The sequence below is a fragment of the Ambystoma mexicanum genome, chromosome 4p (genome assembly GCF_040938575.1).
Source record: "Ambystoma mexicanum isolate Mex_15411 chromosome 4p, UKY_AmexF1_1, whole genome shotgun sequence".
NCBI lineage: Eukaryota > Metazoa > Chordata > Amphibia > Caudata > Ambystomatidae > Ambystoma > Ambystoma mexicanum.
The window spans coordinates 1,199,469,116-1,199,492,548 of NC_090927.1; the positions used below are offsets into that span (position 1 = coordinate 1,199,469,116).

General features: G+C 46.1%; 1 protein-coding gene across 4 annotated transcripts in view; it reads left to right on the top strand.

Annotated features, from left to right (window-relative positions):
- Positions 1 to 23,433, top strand: part of BUB1 (BUB1 mitotic checkpoint serine/threonine kinase) — a 1,594,853-nt gene that overhangs the window by 1,565,971 nt on the left and 5,449 nt on the right. The window lies entirely within an intron of this gene.

The window sequence follows — 23,433 nt, forward strand, 5'->3', positions numbered from 1 at the left end:
CTTGTTTTCCACCTATCCTAGTGAAGAAATAGATGTTAGCTGTGTCACTGACATTGCAGAGCCTACTTCTAAAGAAGTTTTCTCAGGAATTGTATTGGCCCAATGGAAAGAGCACCTATTTTTGAGCGCATATCGATCACATAATGTGTTTTTCCCCAATACGTCTTGCCTTCGATTTTCTGACATTTAGACACACAAACCCCACGGGTAAGAAACAGCCATCTTGTCATCTTTTATGATGATGAATTGCTATGTTCAGATGCCTTGGAAGCAGTAAATCATAACACAACACCACACACACACGCGATTAAGGTTCACTCACTTTTCACAAAAAAGATAAGTTAATTTTTCAATAATTACTGATAGTCAGGAATTATATTTCTTATTGCAATGGAAACGGTTAACTACATAGCACAGAGCCATTACCACTTTTCTCGCACATAATCAATGGAAAAACAGATGGACTTCTCCAACCGATAGTAATCCTGTTTTGGTTGATGTTCATATTGGGTGCAGTCTTTCAGATTACATTGTTCAATGTTTTAATCCCAGTACTTGAATTGTGCGAGGTCAAGTTCAGTGGAGTGAAATAGAATTATGTATAGTTCCATCATCTGTTTTCTCTCAAAGCACATGGCGTTTTGTTTAGTAGAAAAAATGATTTGTTACACATCTGAAATAAAGCATTGCTCTCTGCATGTAAAGACTGGAGGTGGTATTCTTCCCACTATATAGTTGGTGTAGAGACACAGAGGACCCCAGCCAAGGCCCTCAGTTGTTAAGGGGCTCCTGAAGGACATTGTGAAGGAGGTCATGCCCCCTCCCGTTCCACCTGTGATTCTTGTGCTGGTCTCTACACCGGTCCAGGCCCTACCGGTCATATCGTCCACCTCCTTCTGCACCTTCATAACATAACAGGGGTATTTGTAAAGCGCACGTTCACCCCAGAAGGGGCATCTTGGTGCTAATAACAGATGTTTGTTACCCAACTTAATGCTGCATATTTTATCAACCTCGGAAGGATGAAGATCTGCCAGGATTCTAACTCTTAACCATGAAGTCAAACACAAGTACCTGTAGTGGATGCATTAGTCCACTGGGCCTTCACCAACGCCTCCCTCTCAACAGCCGTTGGACTTTTCTGCATCTCCGGACCTCAGGGGTGGGGGGGGGGCAATCCTCCAGCACTTGTGCCCCAGGGCCCAGACTCCCCTCAGTCTGTGAAAAGGGGAGGGGGACGGGACATGACGCCCAGGACGACGACCCCTCAGCATCCGATAAGGCCTTTCATGACTGCCTGGCAGAGTTCTTTGGGGTCCCTTCTTCCTGAGGTAGCCCCCCAGGAGTCAGGGGTGCTCGCAGAGGACTTGGGGAAACGCACCACAGTCAAGTCTGCCATTCCCCTTCAGAGGGATGTGCTACAGGCAGCACAGAAGGTCTGGGAGAAGCACAGGGCCAACGCCCAGATGAACTAGAAGTTGGACAGCAGTTTCAAGCTGACTGGAGAGCCAATCCTCCTTGCCTCCCATCCGCAGTTCCATTCCTCTATGGTGGCCGCAGCCTCGCTATATTCTAAACAATTGCGTTTGTCTGCCACCACAGGAGCCACCACCTGCTTCCTCTCCAAGGAGGACAAAGGCCTGGAGTCCTTGGGGAAAGGGATGTTACTCCTCAGGACTACATCTGCGGCAGGCCAACGTAGACGCTGGATGTCAGGCGTGCCCTAAAATTCTACTTGGACAGGACCAAGGGCTTAGGCAAGTCAGACACCCGGTTTGTCACTTTCGGAGGCTCGAGGCAAGGCTATCAGGCCTCTAAGGCTTCCATATCCCACTGGATGGTCTCTGCCATCAAGGAAGCATACGAGGGTCAGCACAAGCCACTTCCGGCAAACATGCATGCCCACGCAGTCAGGGCCAAGGCAACGCCCATCGCATTCCAGCGCCATGTCCCTTGGCAAGTCATAAGCAGGACGGCCACTTGGGCCTTTCCCTCTGCTTTCTGTAAGTATTACTGTTTGAATGCTGGCTCTAGATCTGATGCAGCCTTCGGACAGGCGGTTCTCAGGAACCTGTTTGCTTAAGGAGGTTCTCCTCTCCACCCTGGGGCTACATTCGGTTTTAATCGCCCATACAGTATGGAGAAAAGCGGACAGGACGTAAGAGTAATTAATAGTAACTCACTGTAGTGACTAATATACACTTAGTCCATAGTCCCCTTTCCTCCATACGTCCCACCAACCTTCCCCCTAATAATACTGGTGTCATTGGGCAATGTTAAATCTATTGTCAATGCGTCAATGCGGACTGAGGTGTGGCGCCGGAGGGCTGGTCAGTGCAGCGGATGCTCCCTGGGCACGCGCACCTCTAAATTTGAAGGGCAATGTGGTTTTTCCTGGTGAGAAAGGTTCCCTCTCCGTCCCTTGGAAGGGCGCCCATACAGTATGGAGGAAAAGGGACTATGGACTAAGAGTATTTTAGTCACTACGGTGAGTAATTTATAATGTATTCAGTATATGGTTCTTCGCTATCCAATCATTAACGTGAGTTAACAAGGAGGCAAATAGTTTACAATCTGCATCAATCAATGTAATAGGTCTATAATTTTTAGCTATATTCCGGTCACCTCTATTGAAAATAGGCATCAATATCAACCTCAAGAAGTCTCTGCTGCAGCCCACGCAGAACCTCACCTTCCTGGGCCTCATCTGGAATACAAGCTCCGAGAAGGTATTTCCCTCTGAGGACAAGATTACTGCTCTCAAAAGGGCCACTATGCACTTCCTTACCAGAGCAGTGACCTCGGCCTGGTCGTACCAATGCCTACTGGGTATCATGGCAGCGGTCCTCCCTGGCCGTGCCCCACACAAGGCTCTGGATGAGGCTGCACTTCGCAGCCTCATGGAATCGGGAGAGGAGCTTCCAAGCGGAGCTGGTCAGCATACCGCCTTCTCTCCACTCGGACCTCATGTTGTGGTCCAGGGACTCCAACCTGCGGACAGGCAGGCCCTTCTGGCAAGCCTCTCAGCAGGTCACCATCACTACGGACTCCTTCCTAGAGGGCTGGGGACTCACGCTGGACAGCCACATCATCCACAGTGTCTGAACCCGGCAGGAGAAGGAGTCACATATCAACTGGCTAGAGCTCAGGGCCATTTGGATAGCCCTCAGAGCCTTCCTTCCGCTCATTGGGGGAGCAAGACCGTCCTTATCCAGACGAACAACTCCACCAACATATACTATGTCAACAAGCAGGGGGATACCAGGTTGTTAGGCAGAATCCTGTGCAGTGCCCTTAGGGACCACTACACACAATTAAGACTACAGGTGGTAATACAAGTTTTACCTTTGGTACAAGCCTGAACTACTATGTTAAAGTGGTAGCAGTAGCGGAGCAGCCAGGCTTATCTCAAGAGTATATGAGCAGTAGCAGAGATTACACAAAGGGACCACAATTACTGTGACTCAAGCAAACACTGACTCAAGGTTTCAGATAAACAAATATAAGTACATTTATTTTTAAACCGTTTGTTATAAACACAACACTTCTATTAATTCAAAACCACACGTAAAATACACTACAACCAACCAATTCACTTTGCACTCGATAACTTCAAGGTAAGTATCCTATGTTTTAGCGGACCGGTGTTGTGAAACAAAAGACGTTACCGGGAATACGTATGCGATCACTTTTTGACAGTATTGACAGTTCGGTCTTACTAAAGAAACGCGTATCCGCGGCAAGAAATGTTATCGGGGCAAAAAGACACTTAGCACCTGGGTTAACCAGAGAGAGTTGGGGGCAAAAATCATAGGCAACACTTTTGTCCATAGGCCGGAGCCAGTGTCAAGTGGAACCGGGTTCCTGTTGTCGAGGATCACACAGTCGGACAGTTCAAGATTCAACATAGCCAGGAGTACTTAGAAATTGTCAATGGAGGAAGCAAAAGTTATAAGGAGGGAAGATGAGGGAAAGCCTTTTAGGAGGAGAAAAGGAATTCACCCGAATTCCTCAAGCAGAACACAGTACCTTATTCAATGAAGAAGGTGGTGCCACAGCAGTTGTTCCTGGTAGTTTACTGCAGACCCACGGTTCCTGGAGCTTTGGCAAGAAGGACGCCGCCTGGAGGGGTCTGCACCACACAGGGCTGAACCCGGCAGCAGCGACGGTGAATAAAAGGTGCGCTCCTTAAAAACAGGTGAGGCTCTTCAGGTGGCTATCCGGACCACTACAGCAGTGTGCAGCGATTTCGACCATGAAGAGGATCCTCTGGCTGAAGAAGATGAGCTGGTTATCCCCACCAGCCTCAAGGGAAGAAGACTCCGGAATCGAAGGGTAGATAGCTCAGGACTGCAGCAGGGCTTCACCAGGACAGGATAGTTGCAGCAGCCGACTTCTTCTCCGCTTCTCTTCGGTTCCTTGTAGTTCCAGTGGCGACTCTGACTTCCAGCCCAAGAGTCCTGCCTTTTATACGAAAAATCCCCCATTCACACAGCCTGGCTGTCAATCACGCAGCAGGGGGGTTGTCCGGCCCGGACAACCACCTCAGCCAATCATGGCAAAGTGCGACTTGGGTTTCCTAGGATATCCTGTGCAGGGGGTGACTACACCCCTCCCTCACATTGAGCCCACCTAGAAACCGAGGCGCCTAGAGGAGGGCTTCTTGGCAGAAGCCTGCCAAAAGACAGTGAACAAAGCAGGCAAACCTGGTTTGCTGCGCAAAGTAAAACACAAGGACTGTAACAAAAAAAAATGGTGAATAAACCCGACCGGAGCCAAAAGAAAAAGTATTTGGTGAAGCGGGTTTAAGTTTGAGACTAATATAATGGCATAAAACGATACCACGTTTATATAGTATAATCCCGGTAGAAAGGTTAGGGTAGATACCACTGCCATGAGCCAAGTCTAAATGTTAAAAGCGCAAAACTATGCTCTAGGAGGTACAGATACAAAAGGCTAAGAATTAACCCTTTCCAATATTCCATATAAGATGGGGGGTGTACTGGATCTGTGGTTAAATGACTATGTAAAGTTAATGGCAACTTTACCCTTTTCTGGGGGACAGTAGTCGGCCTCAGAAATGGAGCCGGTGGGAAGTCTAAAAGACAATCCTGTGTCACTGCACTGAAGGTGTTGTGTAACACACAAAAGAAGGGGGCTACTGAAGTGGTGTACTCCAGAGTCCACAATCACAAAAACAGAGGAAATACACATGGCAAAACATGGGTAAGAGTGGGGGAAAAGCTCACACTCTTACCAAGTGAAAAAAAAATAAACTCCAGAAATTCAGCAAAGCTGCTGAGGGACTCGCTATGTAAGGGAAATTAGCCATATAATGAGAATTCTCCCTAACACAGGTCCCCTCCGCTGTGCAGCCTAGCAGTCAGCATGTGGAAATGGGCCCCGGAGAACATCTGCCTCACGGCCATTCACCTCCCGGGGGAGGCCAACATGGAAGCGGACAGGTTCAGCAGGCTGGGAGGTGGACAAGTGGTCCCATCCTCGGATGGATCTATTTTCCTCCTGGAAGAACAGAAAGTGCCTTCAGTTCGCGTCCTGGCAGGGGCTGTGCCCTGGCTCCCTGGGAGACGCATTGCAGATTCAATGGCAAGCCATGACCGCATATGCCTTTCCTCCCGACCCCTGTTCCCCTGGGTACTCTGCAAGATGAAGAAAGCTTGTCACCTCAGCATCATCTTGATAGGTCCCTGGTGGGCAGCGAGACTGTGGTTCTCCGAATTGCTCAGCCTCACGGACAGGCCACCCATTCACCTTCCGCTGGGGCGGGCACCTCTCCTGTCCCGGCAGGGTTCTCCACCCCACGCCTCAGAAGTTAGCCCTTGCAGCGTGATTCCTGAGCTGATCACCCTCAAGCACCGGAGCCTCTCACAAGCTAACCTGGAGATCATTCAGGGCGCCAGGAGCAAGGCTACCAGGAGCCAATATAAAAGCAAATGGAGCAGGTTCTGCCATTGGGCGTACCCCCTTACGTGCACGCTGGATGACGTGCTCTCCTTCTCGGCGCACCTCGCGCACTCCGGCGTTCAGGTGGACACATGTCGCACTTCCCCGGCAGCACTTCCTTAGTCACCTTGCTTCCATACGTCCCACCATCCTCCCCCTAATACTGGTATCACTAGGCAGTGTTAAATATTGTCGACACGTCAATGGGGACTGAGGAGTGACATCGGTGGGCGGGGTCATGGTAGCGCATGCTCCCAGGGCCGCACCCCGCGCGGCAATAAATTTAAAGGGAAGAAGGTTTCTCTGGTGAAAAAGGTTCTGTCTCCCGTCTCTTGGAAGGGACGCCCATGTAGTAGAGCGGAAAGGGGACTAAGCACTAAGAGTATGTTAGTCCCTATGGCGAGTAACTCATAATTTAGTCCATAGTCCCCTTTTGTCCATACGTCCTACCACCCTTCCCCCCCAACCCCCCACCCCCCCAATAATACTGGTGTCATTAGGCAATGTTAAATATTGTCGACACGTCTATGGGGACTGAGGAGTGGTGGTCGGTGGGTGGAGTCAGGGGAGCACATGCTCCCTCGAAGTTTTAAGGGGACGCATTTTTTTTCTGGTGAAAAAGGTTGTCTCCCGTCACTAGCGAGGGACGTCCATGCAGTAGGTAGGAAGGGGACTATGGATTAAAAGTAAGTTAGTCACTACAGTGAGTAACTATTAATTTTTCATCCATCTCAGATGCATGGCCCTCACCTACTAGTCTCTCCTACAAGATAGGCCAGGAAAGATTACCAGATTTTCTTTGGTAATGCTAGTGCCTTTGCTGTGAGGACTGTGACCAGACATACCCGTTCAAGGTGGATCATCTTCTCTATCTTGGAATGTTATGAACCGGCTGGTAATGATGTGCCTGAGCGATTCAAGGCACATTCAACAAGAGGACTGGCTGCCACCTGAGCTCTACAACATGCAGTCCAAATTCTGGACATTTGACATGGGCTCTTTTGCACAAGTTTGCTAAACATTACTGCTTGGATGCTCAGTCTGGTCAGGCCCTTGTTTTGGCAGGGCTGTCCTTTAGAGTTTTCTTGTTTAAGGTGGTGTTCTTGCTCCCTTGCAGATCTACGTACTGCTATGGGAGCCAATCAAAGATGAGGAATCCGTGGGAGGATGGAATCCATTAGAAAAACATCCCAGTATTGTTCCTTCCGATTGATGTTCCTCCCAAGGATTCCCCATCACCCTCCCAACCTACCCCACTTGGTGGATAGCTAGTACACCTTGGTTCTGTGCTCTCTCAGCCTTGGAGTGCTAGGGTATAAATGTGGAGCTAAGGTCCCAGCATGCACTGCATCAATATATACTCGCCCACCATCCTATCTGGCGCCGCGTTGTTCAGCGGAGCCAACACGGATCTGCGTTATGCCCCCTGCCGGCAGCACATTTTCCAAAGAGCAGCTGTGCTCGGAGATGGATTTCAATGAAGAATCTGTGGAGGGAGAAGAAGGAACATCCTTGAGAAAGGATCATCACCAAGAGGTAAGTAATGTGTGCAGTCTGTGATGGTCTCGGGTGTTTTGCAAAAACCACACTTGAAGCCCCTTTGGGCAAGTAGTATAACGGAAGCAACAGTGATTTATAAATCGATCACCTATAGATAAGTCGTTTTTGTGGTACCAAATTACCTTATGAGAACTTGAGCACAGCAGAATGTTTTTATCAGGCTCAGTTATTTTTATAATTCATTTAAAGTTCTTTTTAAATTGCCTTCATTGATGGGATCATTTTTTTGTACTTGTCCATGCTTTATTTGCTGCACAGGTAGTTTGATTATGGGTTGTATGGTTTTCGATCTTATTGTTGATCCATTAAAGATCTGGTTTTGCACCTTCATTGAATCTCAAAAGGCTTGCTTATGCATAATTTTGATGTATTCTGTACAGTCGTTTCATAAGCACAAAACTCGAAGTAAACCTAGCTAAATTCATACATAACAGATAATGTTGTTTTAATGAGTAAATTCCACATTGTGGGAGGGAGGCAATATTTGAACTAGCTGGCATGCAGAAGATTTAGGTTAACAAGTAGATGGAGGCTTCCCTTCAGCCAGTATGTTTTTTGGATACTCTGTGGGAGTTTTATTTCTAGACTAGCTTAAGTACCCGGCTTCGCCTGGGATGTCCATTCTCAGATTTATTTTCATGTTCCACCAAAAAAGATGAACAAATATTGTTTGCCACAAACGAAAAACGTGATACATGCTAATTTCACTAATTAATTGAACACCACATTTTCATTCATCTCTGATTTAAATTCTCACATGAATTTAATATTTGTATGCTTACTCTGATTATTTGCAGTGGTGGCTATTTTCGCTGTTAAACACACACTGCAAATAATCAGAGTAAGCATACAAATATAATCATGTGAGAATTTAAATCAGAGGTAAATAAAAATGTGGTCAGTTAGTGAAATTAACATGTTAACATGTATCAAGTTTATTGCAAAACAAATCAATGAAAAGAAAGACAAACTAACTCTTCTAAAAAGATTTGAAAACAAAAAAAAAAACCACACCCAGTTTAGCACAGGCAGAGCGATGATGAGCACTTTCTACAAATTACCTGTAGATGGCGCGCAGAACACTACAAAACGTAATGCTGAAAAAACAAAAAATGTATTCTCTGGAACGGATGACCTATCGAGCTAGGTATAGTTGCATTAATTTGGAAATGAAATAAAGAATATTCCATGCAAAGGCACCAGACCTCACCGTTCATGGGGAGTTACGTCCCCAAGATCAACGCCATATACAAACCATATATATATATATATATATATATATATATATATATATATATATATATCAAAATGAAGCTTTTCGAGGGAAAGTCAACCAGTGGAATGCACTCCGGAGAGCATCTGCAACGGGAAAAAAAGTATCCTTGCGGCGATTAAGTGGAAAAGACACCTATATTTCCTGGCAGCACGTTTTCTTTATTAATATAAATGTGTCAGGAAAAGGTACCAAAAAAGAACGACGCGTTTCGCGGTATACAAACCGCTTGATCACGTAGGTTTACAAACAACACAGATGATGGACTGCAATTTAACCCCTGACAACTCTCTGATTGTGCATAGAGTGTGTCAACCTGCTAGATGCCGCTTGTTTAGCATGTTTTATCAGGCAGACATCTTGAAACAATTAGATAGTATACGTTTCTCATTGGAAAGTGCAGACAACTTCCTCTAGCATACGAGACATAGATGACAGTAACCTTGTCTGTACTTAGAAAGAAAAAGATGAGCATATGATGCATATGAGACCTGGTCAGAGCGAACCTGAGACAGTATCTACAAAAACCTCATGTGCCCAGGAAGGTATATAGTTCCTCATCAAGGTTGTGACCCCTGGGCTTTTTTGTCTCAAGGTCTAAAATACATTTGGTTTCCAATTGTCGTAGTGTTAATTCACGATTGCCTCCTATGAGTGGTTTGGTGATTGTTTGTATACCAAAAAAGGTGAAACCCTCTAATTTACCTCCATGTTGGTTCTTAAAATGAAGGGCCATAGGGTAAGTCGGGTCGGCGTTCTTGATTGCCCTAATGTGCTGTAACACCCTCAATTTTAGTTTTCCTTTGGTACTACCGACATACCACTTGTTGCATGGGCAGTTTAACACATATACCACATATTCAGTTTCACAAGTAATTCTAGACACAATCTTAATATTCTCTCCTAAAATGGGATGTAAATAACAATTGATGTTAACAGCATAAGTACATGCTTTGCATTTAGAAATTTTTTGGAAGCCCGGTCTTTTGATCATCCAACTGGCTCCTGATTGGTCAGCTAGAGGACTCATGAAGCTGGGTACAAGAGTATCTTTAAATGAGGACGATCTACGGAATGTGATGTTAGCTTTAGGTGCCAGTAGCTCGCCAAGATGTTCGTCCAACTTTAGAACATGCCAATGTTTCTGTATTACTTGGCGAATATTTTGGGCACCATTACCAAAGGTCAGAATCAGACACGTGTCTGCATTATCCGTGATCTTCATTTTGGACAATATTGGAAACCAATAGTAGGGAACGATCCATGTCCCTAGCTTTTAAAAACGCTCTTTCCAGTACTTTGATTGGATAGCCTCGATTTTTGAACCTCTGAGCCATCAAGGCACATTCGCTGTCAAAGGTATTAATATTAGAGCAGTTTCTACGGATGTGTATAAATTCCCCATACGGGATACTCCACTTTAAGGCTGTGCGATGGCTGCTCTTCACATGCAATGGAATGTTGGAACTGGTGGGCTTTCTGTATAGGCTACTAATAAGTTCGCCATTGGCCACAGAGACTGCAATATCCAAGAACACAATATCCGTCTTACTGTGACTTTGAGTGAATTGTAGGTTGAGCTCGTTCGTATTCAATACAGTGACGAAGTCTAGCCATTCCTGATCACTGCCATCCCAGATCATCAATGTAACGTAGCCACAGTACTACTTTATCTGTGTGTTTGATGTTACTTGAATGCCAGACAACAAACTTCTCCCACCAGCCTGTTGTCAAATTCGCATATGAGGGAGCAAACGTAGTGCCCATAGCAGTGCCTTGAAGCTGGATAAAGAACTCTTTATCAAAGAGAAAACAGTTGTTGGTTAAACAGAATTTGATCATCTCTAGTATCATGAGGCCATGTTGCATATAATTCATGGATCTGGTATACAAAAACTACTTGCATGCTTTGAGACCATCAGAGTGTCGGATTGATGTGTAGAGAGAGACCACATCTAGTGTTGTTAGTAAATAAGACGTTTCCCATGGGATACCTTCTATTCTACTCAGAAAATCTTTGGTATCCCTTAAATAAGAGTGCAAAGTAGTAACGAAAGTAATCAATGTTTCATCCACAAACCGTGAAAGATTTTCCAACAATGCCCCACATAGTGTAACAATTGGTCTGCCTGGGGGTCTAGTCAAACTCCTATGAACTTTAGGCAAAAAATAAATTGTTGGAATGGTAGGGAATTTGGGTTGTAAGAATGTGCAAATGTCTTCGTCTAACAGGTCTCTCTCCTTCCAAGTCTGTAAAAGATTAGATAGTAAAACACTCATAACTTGTGAAGGATCATCTTGTAATTTAACGTAGCAATTCTTGTCCATTAGTTGTCTATGGGCCTCCTTAATATAGTAATTCCGATTCATCATGACTATAGCTGCAGCGGCTCGGGATTGGCCAGGCTCGAGCCGATCCCTCGACGGGCACTGACTCCCTTCCTTAGGGCTTTAGGCCAACAATCTCCTGGTCAGTGCCCCTGAGTGTCCCGCTGGTAGTACCAGTGCAGCTGGAGTAACCAGCAGTTTTTTGTCAGTTTGGCCAGTGGCTAAAGAGGTGACATGGTTCTCCCATATCTGACTGTTTGCGATGTGGCTGGGGCCGTCCCAAGTTGTCTTGCTCCTAATAAACTGTGACCTTGTGTTTTTCCAAAGAACTTTAAAAAAGTTGTCTGTGTATTCATTTCAGTGCGTTATTGTGCTGACCAAAGGAGGTGGGGGTGTCCAATGGGGATCTCCCCGCTAAGAGGCTGACCGGCCCCCGCAGGGGGCGCTAGAGGGACAGCCTACATAGCGGGCTGTCCCCTCTGGCCTCCCCCTTCCGGTTGCTCGTCATGCCTTTCCTCTTCCTCCCCCCCAAGGCGAAAGAGGCGTCCCATGACTATATTAGTCCCCTTATCAGATGGTTTGATTATGTACTCCCTCATTGCACCCAGTTGTTTCAAGGTGCGTTGTTGTACCAGGGTTAGATTTGTTCTCGTAGGAGACCGTTTCTTCCGGATCTTTTTAAGATCATTAATTACCAGGTCCTGGAAAGCCTCCACATGGCTTCCCGGATTAAACATAGGGTTAAATCTGGATTTCATTTTAATGCTGTTTTGCCTGGCCAACTGGTATCAGCATTCATTAGTTCGAGTTCTTGGTCTGTATTGTTCATATGGTTTCCATTTTCAAATTCCAAATCTTCAAGAATACGTAAGGTGAGTGTGTCCTGGATGGAGATATCTGTATGTCCTGGATAGCAGGCTTTGGGTTTTGGTTTAGGCGGAAACATGGCAAAGAATTTGTTTAGTCTGATTTTACGCATCAATTTATCAGTCTATCCGGGTTTCCGCATAGTTGTAGACAGATGTGGGACAGAAGTTCAATCCCAGTTTTAGAACCTGATTTTCAACCGGGGTCAACTCATGGGTGGAGAGGTTGATTATAGACATGTCTGGTAGTTCAGTGGTGGATGGATTCATTTCTTTGTTCCAAAGCGTGTTAAGCGCACCGGTTTGTCCACGTTTACTGAAGATCCAGCGCCTTCCCCTCCTTGTCTTTTTCTTCCTCTTTGACTTGAAGCCTTGCCTCGTCCTCTGCCTCTTGTTTTTTTGCCGCTGTTAAGTCTGCCTTCCATACCCAGCAACCTCATCTCTTCTAAAAAATTAAGTTTTCTGGAAGGTTGTTCACTCTCGCTTTCATTTGTATCTATGTCTGAGGACGATGGTTCTATCGAACTGGTGTTTGTGGAAGCAGAGGCTTGGGTAGGGAGTTTTTTTCTTAATGTATCGAAGCGTTTAGCAAAGGTCAATACTCTCCCTTGTTCGTAATCGTTCTTGTCACGAATGAATTTCCTCTGCTTGCGTAGTTTGATATCTTCCTCGAACGTCTTATATCCCCTTTCCATGTTGATGCGTAGATTTTTACCCTCTTCACTTTGCTCTTAATTCTGCAACTGTTCTGTAACTTCATGTATTTTATCCAGTATTTTATGTCTGTCCATTCTGGCATATTTAATCAAAATATTGAGGAAGTTGACAGAACAAGCATTGCTGGACTCCCCCCATTCTTGTAGCATGGCAGGGTTTTGTTCTTCGAATGAGGGTGTGGTGAGGATACGTAGACCTCTGGGAATACGTCCTACATCGATATAGTTTTGCAGAGAGAATTCTCCCCACCATTTACTAATCTCTGTTTTTTGTAGCTTCTCCAACTCTCTTAGAAGTTTCACTTCATTATTGGGCTGAGCCTCTGTTTGCTCCTTAGGTGTGTCTTTATTAGGTATGGGTCTTCTCACAGAAAAGTGATGCAGCTTGTGCTTTTCGAAGGTTTTCTTTTTCCTGTTGTGTTGCCGTAATTGGTACGCGTTGTGTTGTCAGTGAGGTGTTTGCCCCTTAGAAACTTTAACAAATGTTCGCTCTCATGCCTACAGCCAGCCACAATGTGAAAATGCTGTATTTTCTTTAACGGGCTGTCTTGAAACCACACAAAGCTTTGATAAAAGAAGGCGGAAAGGAATGGCACGTTTACAGACCTGCTGCAACCGATGTGTGCTCCACGTGTCCTGCGACGCGCCAACTCACTATCCACAGTGCAGCAGGTTACTGGTTACTGGCCCGCTCCCCCTCTCTGAGACTTCGTGATGCGTAGTCGCTGCAGAATATATATAAAAACAACTGATATGCCAAAATAGTGCTCAACCTACTTTCATTACAAAAAATCTTGTGCAGCCAACACTGCTTAATGGCTTAAAGAGGGTAGGCATCTCTCCTGACTCCCTTGCTGACAAACAGGTTAAAAGACACTCACCCCACCAGGGTGGAAACCGCCACGCGTTCCGCTTGTGTACCAAGCTTCCTCAGCCTTTTATTCCTTAATACGTGAGAAAACCTTCCTTTTATAAAAACAGGCGCAGGACCGGCATTGGTATTAGGCTCCTCCCCCTTGTTTTCGTTTTGACGATCATGTGATCGCAAGAGGCTGGGATTGCTAACGTGCACAGCCGCGGCCATCTATGAAAGGATTCAAAATCCATGTATCTTAAGTTGGTACTATCCCCATATCAGCTAAATACCGTCTTGGAGAGATATAAAAGCAAAGGGGAGAGGCTGCCTTCCATACGCCAGAACCTGCCTCCTGACACCATATTCAAATTTGTAATAATGTGTTCATCTGCGCCAGTGCAAAAAAATTGTATAAAAATGGTTTGGTTTCATCCTACATGATGAAACGATCAACCATTTCACCCCATGGCTTGGAATGCCTTAAGCAAAAGCCAGAGATGAGCACAGCGCATTTCCTTTCTTAGGTATCTTGTTACATGGCATGCCTCCACATATATTGTACCTTGAAGACGCTTCATCCTAATTCTTGGACAAGGCAAACCGCATCAATCTGCATAGACCTTAGCATATTCTAAACACAATAGTTCCACGAGATGCCATCCATATTAGACAACAGGCAGATAAGTGCATAATGCATCTATTGCAATAATGTCTCCATAATTAGAGCATAAATTGTAGTAAAGTGCCAGTGCAAAATCATAGAATCGAAACATGTTTCACATCAATATGATTCAGCCATACCGGTTGATTAAAGTGCAAGTGCAACATTGCATCGTCTCAAATGTCCTTTCATAAATTCATTGTAAAAACACAAACAATTCCGGGTCGATATTTAGTCCCAGGGGTCTCAATGTGTCAAATTTGCAAATTAATGTGGCTTCTAGCCGTCGCAGTTTCAGTTCTCGATTGTCCAGTCTCTTATGAAGTGGAATATGGGCAAGCCCCAAAAATGACATAGCTTTTACATCACCTTTGTGTTTTTCAATAAAATGTCCCGTCAGTGGGTTGGTGAGGTCCCCATTTCTAATAGCTCTGTAGTGTTGGAATATGTGTAGTTTGAGAGCTCCTATTGTCGATCCAATGTAATGTAACCCACATTCACATGTAATAGCATATACTACAAAACAGTGTTCAGTACTCTAGTGAGATCTGGATCTGTCAGAAGTATATTCCAATGTTTACTCATTATTTTTTTGATGTTACTGGCCTGATGGTTAAAGTTGGTGACAAATCTGATGTCATCTTTCTCAACAACTTTATGTACTTTAAACAGTTCCGTTCTTTTGATATCTTTAGCTTTGTCAAAGCAATCAGCCACAACCTTCCTCTTGTACCCACGATTAACAAATCTTTGGCCTATATATTGGGCTTCCTCTAGGTAAATCAATTCAGTGCTACAGGCCCTCTTAGCTCTCAGGAACTCTCCATATGGGATCGAGTTCTTGAGAGGTATTGGGTGGTGACTAAGAACATGAAGTGTGGAATTGGAACTGGTTTCTTTACGAAAAAGTTTAGTGGTCAATATATTATTGACAACAGTGAATTTCACATCCAGAAAAACCAATTCCTTACTATCATGAACTGATGTGAGTTCTAGATTCAGGTTGTTCTCATTCAACATGTTAACATAGGCATGTAATAGTTCTTCTGACCCATCCCATATTAGAAAGAGGTCATCTATAAAGCGGTACCATACCACTATATGTTTAGTGAACTCTTCTCTTTCTTCAGCCCATGCTATCTGTGACTCCCACCACCCCATATACAAATTGGCGTAGGTGGGGGCCATACAAGACCCCATAGCCGTGCCTTGGGTTTGTTTGCATGTCAAAGCCTCATGCAAAAAGTTATTGTGTTCCAGACAAAACTGCAGCATTTCCAAAAGCATGTCATTGTGTTGTCTTTGACTAATGGATCTCGTGTCAAGATAGAATTTGCACGCCTTAATGCCAGCCGAATGCTTAATAGAAGTATATAATGAGGCCACATCTAGGGATACCAACAAATATTCTGGTTCCCAGTTGATATCATGTAGCTTCATAAGCAAACCCGAGGTATCTCGTATGCGTGAGCTAAGGCTCGTCACAAATGGCTGAAAAAAGTGATCTAAAAATTTCGATGTGTTTTCAAGGAGACTACCCATGGAAGAAACTATGGGACGACCCGGAGGGTCTACAAGACTCTTATGAATTTTGGGATTAAAGTAAATGATTGGCGTAACAGGAAAAGGATTCTTCAAGAACCAGTATTCTTCATCACTGATTAAGTCATCATCACACCATCTACGTAGCATAGAGAAATATAAGGTTTTGGTTTCCATGAGCACTAGGTTGTCTACCAGCACATAATTACTGGTCACACTCAATTGCCTCTTGGCTTCTCTGTTATAGTTCTCACTATCCATAATTACTATCCCACCTCCCTTATCAGATGGGCGTATAACTATGGAGTGATCACTCTTCAGATTCTCCAGTGCTTTATATTGCGTGAAATTTAAATTCCTGGAGGTTGAAGGTATCCTGCTGGACAGATTCTTCAGGCCTTGCATAACGAGACTCTCAAAAGTGTCAATTGGTCCACAGGCAATATTCGGACAGAAGATGGATTTGGGTTTTAGATGACTGGGACATGCTATATCTGTTAGTATCCCAAATTGTTCTTCGAAGGGATTGTGTCCTCCGACGTATTCCTGATCTTAGATATCTCCTTCCAGCTCTGCTGGCCTCGGAAAATGTTTTCTCTCTCTAGAGGGCGCTGCGCGTCGACGTCCTCCGAGTCGATGTCCCTCGACAGCCGCCGTATCGACGTCATCCTGCCTATAAAGGCCGCGCGCAGCGTCCGTTGCTCAGTTCCGTTTTTCCGCGCTTACTCAGTGCCTCGGAATACCGTTGCTCAGTTCTTGTCAGATTAATACCTAGTTACCTCGAGTTATTCGATCCGTACTCTATGGCTTCCTCGTCGGAACAGACAACTCCTCGATCCGGCTTCAAAAAATGCCGAGATTGTGGGAAAAAGATGTCGCTGACTGACCCTCACAGAGTTTGTCTGTGGTGTTTGGGAGCTGAACACCATTGTTCGGAATGCGAGGACTGTATGTCCATGACAGCTAAGGCCCTGAAGGAGCGCCGGGGGAAGCTGGAGAAAGGTAAGACTTTTAAAGCTTCTTCTTCGTCGACGAAGTCGAGACACTCGTCTCCTCGTCACCATTCGCGCTCCAGGTCTCGGAGTGGGTCCCATCACTCCTCGAGATCAAAGCACTCGAAGAGGAGACGTCGAAGATCCCCTTCTCCGTCTTCCTCTTCCTCTGTTTCGCCAAAAAGAATCCCTTGCCCCACGAAACATAGTTCCCGGGCTGAATGGGAGGAATTCCGCAAAAATATGATGAGCGTCTTCGAGAAAGCGGCCTTGACCCCCTCGAAGACTGCCGAGAGCGATGCTCTGGTCGAAAGACCCGAAGGTCAAAAACGCTGCGAGTCGCAGTACCCGGCGAAGGAAACCTCTCGAGCGCGTCTCGAACCCTCGAGTAGGACTATGACCTCCAAACCTTCCTCGAAGGTTCCGTCGACGCCGAGGTCGGTGTCTTCGACGCCGTTGTCGAAGGGACCTTCGACACACGGGTCTGTCGACTCGACGCCAGCTTCGACACCGGCGTCGACGCCAAGAAAAGTCACGGTTACGACACACCCAGTGACTATCCCCAGGTCCTCGACGTCGATGGCTTCGAGATTGTCGAGTAGAATTCCAATTCTGTCGAGGTCTTCGAGGCCTCCGCCTTTGTTTTCGATGCCACGTTCGAAGCCTTCGGCGTCGACGACATCGACGTTTTCGAGGCCGATAATGACAAGTTCGGCACCCTCTGCCTTGGAAATGGGATTTACTCCCTTTATGAGTTCAGAACAATTGAGAACTATGTCCTCAATCTTGGAAGAGGGTGAATTGTCTGAACAGGAAGACACATTTGAGTTGCAGGGACCTGTAACCCCAATTAGAGAGGAATTTTCCTCTGAAGAACGCAGGTTAAAGGATCTTCATGATTCCTTACATGAGGCAAGTGGATTAGACACTTCCCCTGAGGTGGAGTTTCCTAGGCCAGCCCCGGGGGAGCATGCTGAAACCCCCTATAGAGCCTTAATGGCCAGGATCACAGAGTTCATGGGGTGGTCTGCACCTTCACAATCTTTCCAACAAGATGACCTCACGGATATTCTTGACAAAGGCCCACAGGAGGATCCTGTGGTGCCTTTTCATAAAGCTCTTCAGAGGAAGATCATGACAAACTGGGAAACCCCAGATGTCGTACCAGCAGTAAATAAAAAACTGTCTACAAAGTACAGGGTATCTTCTACAGACCCAGAGTTTTTGTCTAAACACCCATCCCCAGAAAGTCTGGTGGTACAGGCAGCATCCTCTACCGATGTCAAGACGGCTTATCCTACCGTCCCACAGGACTGGGACGATACAAAATATGATGCTATGGCAAAGAAAGTCTTTTCAGCATGTAGCATGGCGTTAAAATCTGTGAATGCTACTTGCACCCTTGCTAGGTTCAGCCATACACTTTGGGAGTGTGCTTTTACAGCGGCTGACTGCATCCCGGAGGGAGAAGAAAGGGATGCGTTCCTGAATATTATACAGGACGGTAAAGACGCTATGTGCGAATCCCTCCAGACGGGCATTGATTCGGCTGACAGTATCAGCAGAGCAATGGCGGCAAGTTCATCAACCAGGAGATTCGCTTGGTTGAGAAAGTCTGGTTTTGCCCCAGATGTGCAAGCCAGACTCTTGAACATGCCATTCGATGGCTCTTCTTTGTTCGGGAAAAAGGCGGATGACAGTTTAGAGAAACTGCAAACTTCAAAGGCAGCAGCTAAATCCCTAGGAGCTGCAATCCGTCAGACTCCTTTTCGTCCCACAGGAACCTCTGCGAGGGGCAAGTCCTTACGCTTCTACTCCGCATTCGGAAGAGGTAGAGGACGACCGGTTCAAAGGGGACAAAGAAGAACTACCCGAGGTGGACGGGGTAGATATTCAAAAGCCGCAGCAACAGCAGGTGCCTCTTTACCATCGGCATCTGCATCAGCCACCCCAAAACCACTCTGAGGACTTCCCTCACAGGACACCTGTAGGAGGCAGGTTGACTCAACATCTGGCGTTATGGCAGGCTATCACGTCAGATTCTTGGGCATTGGAAACAGTTGCCCAAGGTTACTGCCTGCCTTTCCTACGTATACCTCAGTCATCCACCGGGGATCAGCTCTCAGAAAGCTCCAGATCCGCTCCTCTTGCAGGAAATTTTGGACCTGCTAGAGAAAGGTGCCATAGAACCGGTACCTGTAGCGGAGAGGAACAAGGGCTGGTACTCCCCTTACTTTCTCATTCCAAAGAAAGACGGAGGACTGAGACCCATCTTGGACTTGCGAGAGTTGAACAAATTCCTCAGAAAAGACAAATTCAAGATGGTCACTCTTTCTCAGATCCTCCAGGCCCTTCAGTTCCAGGACTGGTTGGTATCTCTGGACCTTCAGGACGCTTAATTCCATGTGCCTATCCATCTCAAACACAGGAAATACCTGAGGTTTGCAATTGGCAACTCTCACTATCAATTTCGAGTGCTGCCATTTGGGCTGACCTCCGCCCCGAGGGTCTTCACCAAGTTAATGTCGGTAGTGGCTGCAAGTCTAAGGAGGGAAGGTATTCACGTCTACCCCTACCTGGACGATTGGTTGATCAGGGCTGTTTCTTCGGAACAAGCTCAGATCCAGCTAAATCACGTGTGCCACTTCCTTCACAGACTGGGCTTCTCCCTCAATTTAAAGAAGTCACAAATGATACCATCGCAGAGACTCCAGTTCATAGGAGCGATCCTGGACACTTACCTGGGAAAAGCCTCGCCACCAGAGGTGAGGGCTCAAGATATTCTACAGATGGTCACCAAGTTCCAACATGCCCAACGTCTCCCAGCCTTCGACTTTTTGAGGTTGCTAGGCCTCATGGCTTCCTGCATTTTCCTAGTGCCAGAGGCTCGCTTGAGAATGAGATCCCTCCAGTGGGCACTGAGGACTCAGTGGTCACAATTCTCAGGGAGAATGACAGATCTTCTTCAAGTTCTCGACAGAGTAGCTCGAGACCTTCAGAGGTGGGCCTGTCAGGAGAACATTCTGAAAGGAGAACAGTTTTGGCAACCCTGGCCGGAGATAACAGTAGTCACGGATGCCTCACTCACGGGGTGGGGAGCCCACGCCAACGACTTGACCATCAGCGGTCGTTGGTCTCCATCGGAGTCCAGACTACATATCAACCTGTTAGAGCTGAGAGCCATCAGACTTGCGCTGAAGGCGTTCCTGCCAGCTGTACAAGGGAAGAACATCCTGATAATGACGGACAACACGGTGGCCATGCATTACCTCAACAAAAGAGGAGGCGTAGGATCACTACCCCTGTGCAGAGAGGCGATGCAGCTCTGGTTTTGGGCAATCCAAGAAGGAATCTCTCTATCGGCAGTTCACCTAGCCGGAGAGAAGAACTTGACAGCGGACGCTCTGAGCAGGCAGGGCACAGTCTCCCACGAGTGGGAACTAGCTCAGGAAGTCCTTCAAGAGATCTTCGCCCTTTGGGGAACCCCTCAGGTAGATCTGTTCGCCACCAGCCTAAACAGGAAATGCGACCTGTTCTGCTCAAGGGAATTTCCCCCGAGAGGAGCTCTGGGAGACGTGCTCATAGTGGACTGGGAGTTTCCGCTTCTGTACTCGTTCCCACCGGTCCCTGTCATTCCTCAAATGATCAGGAGGTTGAGAAGATTCCGGAGAACCATGATCCTAATTGCCCCGGATTGGGCCAGGAGAACGTGGTACCCGGACCTTCTAGACTTGTCCATCTGCCCTCCAATTCGACTTCCACTCAGAGAGAACCTACTCTCACAGAAGGGAGGTCAGGTTCTCCATCCAGACATCAAAACCCTCAACCTTCACGCTTGGCTTCTGAAAGGCTGAGGTACAAGGATTGGGACCTCCCTGATGATGTTATGGAGGTGTTGCTTTCGGCAAGGAGGCCAGCAACAAAGTCTTTATACCGCTGCCGTTGGAACAGATTTTGCAGCTGGTGTAGAGAACAGAATATCGACCCTTTTTCATGTGTTACACCAATGGTTTTGTCCTTCCTACTATATTTGGCAAATTCAGGCCTTCAAGTTGGCACCATTAAGGGCTATCTCGCAGCGCTATCCATCTTTAAGCGTACTGCGGAAGAACCATCCTATTTCAAATTACCCTTGGTAATACAGTTTCTAAAGGGGTTAACCAATGTTTATCCCCCAAGACCATTCCAAGTTCCCCTATGGGATTTAAACTTAGTACTAACTTTCCTGATGGGCACACCTTTCGAACCTCTCCATTCTTGTTCGTTAAGATTCCTTACCCTTAAAACTGTTTTATTAATAGCACTTACATCTGCTAGAAGGGTGAGCGAATTACAAGCTCTTTCTTGTAAACCCCTCATACAATCTTTCACAAAGACAAAGTTGTCCTGCAAGTGAAGCCTAATTTCCTCCCAAAGGTGGTTTCTGAATTCCATATCACTCAGAAGATTACCCTACCATCTTTCTATCCTCCTCCTCACCCGGGGAAAGAGGAAGAGAGGTTACACAGACTAGACCCTAGAAGGGCTTTAAGTTTTTACATCAGTAGATGAGCCAGGATAAGACGGGCAGACCAGCTGTTTGTAGGTTACGCAGGTCACAAGCTGGGGTTACCGATAACTAAGCAGACCATTTCCAGATGGATCATTCTAGCCATTCTGGAATGTTATAAACTGGCAGGGAAAGAGCCCCCTCAAAACCTTAGGGCTTATTCGACCAGGGGTATTGCAGCTTCTTCGGCCCTCAAAAGAGGCGTGCCGGTTAAAGACATCTGTGCGGCCGCTACATGGTCGTCTGTCCATACCTTTACACGTTTTTACAATTTGGATTCCTCCTCCAGTCAAGAGACTAGGTTTGGAAGGGCTGTACTGCATTCTATTCATCAATAGAAGACAGCGTGAAGTCAGTACTCCCTCCTCCAATAATAGAATACTGCTATGGGAGCCTATCTAAGATGAGGAATACGTCGGAGGACACAATCCCTTCGAAGAACAAGTTACTTCTTACCTTGTAACGTTCTTTCGACGGGATGTTCCTCCGACGTATTCCTCATCAACCCTCCCATCCATCCCGCAGTTCTACTTCCCTTGTTGTTGCAGCTTACGCTCCTTCAGGGTGATTAGTTTAGTCCAGAAAGTATTATTGTGGGCTACAAAACGGAACTGAGCAACGGACGCTGCGCGCGGCCTTTATAGGCAGGATGACGTCGACGTCGAGACGGCGGCTGTCGAGGGACATCGACTCGGAGGACGTCGACGCGCAGCGCCCTCTAGAGAGAGAAAAAATTTTCCGAGGCCAGCAGAGCTGGAAGGAGATATCTAAGATGAGGAATACGTCGGAGGAACATCCCGTCGAAAGAAAGTTACAAGGTAAGAAGTAACTTGTTCTTCTAGTGTAGAGTTGTCTATTGTCTTTGTCATCTCATCTTCTGATACACCTTGCTGTTCCATATTGGCTAAACAGATCAGGCTCGCCAAATCTTTATCTGTGAGGGGGGATATTTCTCTGGTAGGTTTATCCTTGATGTTGGATCCCTCATTGACCTTAGTAGCATAACATTTAGTCAATTTGAGTTTTCTCAAGAATTTGTAGACATCCACCCTAGTTGAGGTGTAGTCATAGCTGTACGTAGGGCTAAAGGATAAGGCTAAAGTTAGTAGTGAAGTTTCTTCATTAGTAAGATTTCTATTTGAAATATTGAAGATCTTTAATTGTAAGTTTGCTTGCCTCTTGGCCTTCCCCTCGGTTTGTTTTCAGAGCGTGTGCCCATGCTGGGTGGGTTGTTTGTGTTGGCACCCCCTCCTTGTCTTGCTTTTCCTGCTGTGCCTCTTCCTTGTCCGGATGGCTGGCCTCTCCCCCTCTTTTCCATTCTGCTGTCTAGATGCAGTAGTTTGAATTCTTCTAAAAAGTTAAGCCTTTTTGATGAAGGCCCATCTGTGTCTGAGATCTCGACATCAGAGCTACTCGGTTCTTCTGGTGTAGCAGCTGTTGGTTGACTGTTGGTGGCAATTTGTTCTAGTCTACATTTGATGGGGGCATCAAAACGTTTGGCGAATGTTTATATTCTGCCTTGTTCATAATCTAAACAATCACGTTTCAATTTATGCTGCTTTCTCATTCTGATCTCCCCCTCATGTCTTTCCAAATTTTCTTCAACTCTTGAAATTCGTTTTTTGCATTCATCTCCATCTTCAGATGAGAAAAGTTGTTCTTCCATCTCTTCTATGTCTTTGAGGAGTTTGATCCTGTCTAGTTTGGCCTACTTAATGAGGTGTTCAATCATTTTAAAGGAACATTTGTTGGTGTGTTGTGTCCATTCCTCTATCAGCCTATGTCCTCAAAGGTAGGGATCGTGAGGATTCTCAGTCCTCTGGGAATGCGCTGGACCTCTAAATAAGTTTGAAGCGTCATCTCCTCCCACCATTTGGAGATTTCCTTTTTTCTTTATTTTTTCAAGTTTGTCCAACTTCTGCTGTACCCTGAAACTTGCCAGCAGATTACTTCCTTCAGCAGCCGAGGTGGCTGCTAGGTCATGTTTAAATAGGATTTGCGCTGCTGCTCTTCTCTTAGCTTCAACCTGTTCTGCCATTATGCCAGACCTACTGCTCGTAGAGCTGGTACAGTCATAGGGGTGGGTTGCAGAAGAAAACGGCTGTCTAACTGGGCTGGGTAGAAGA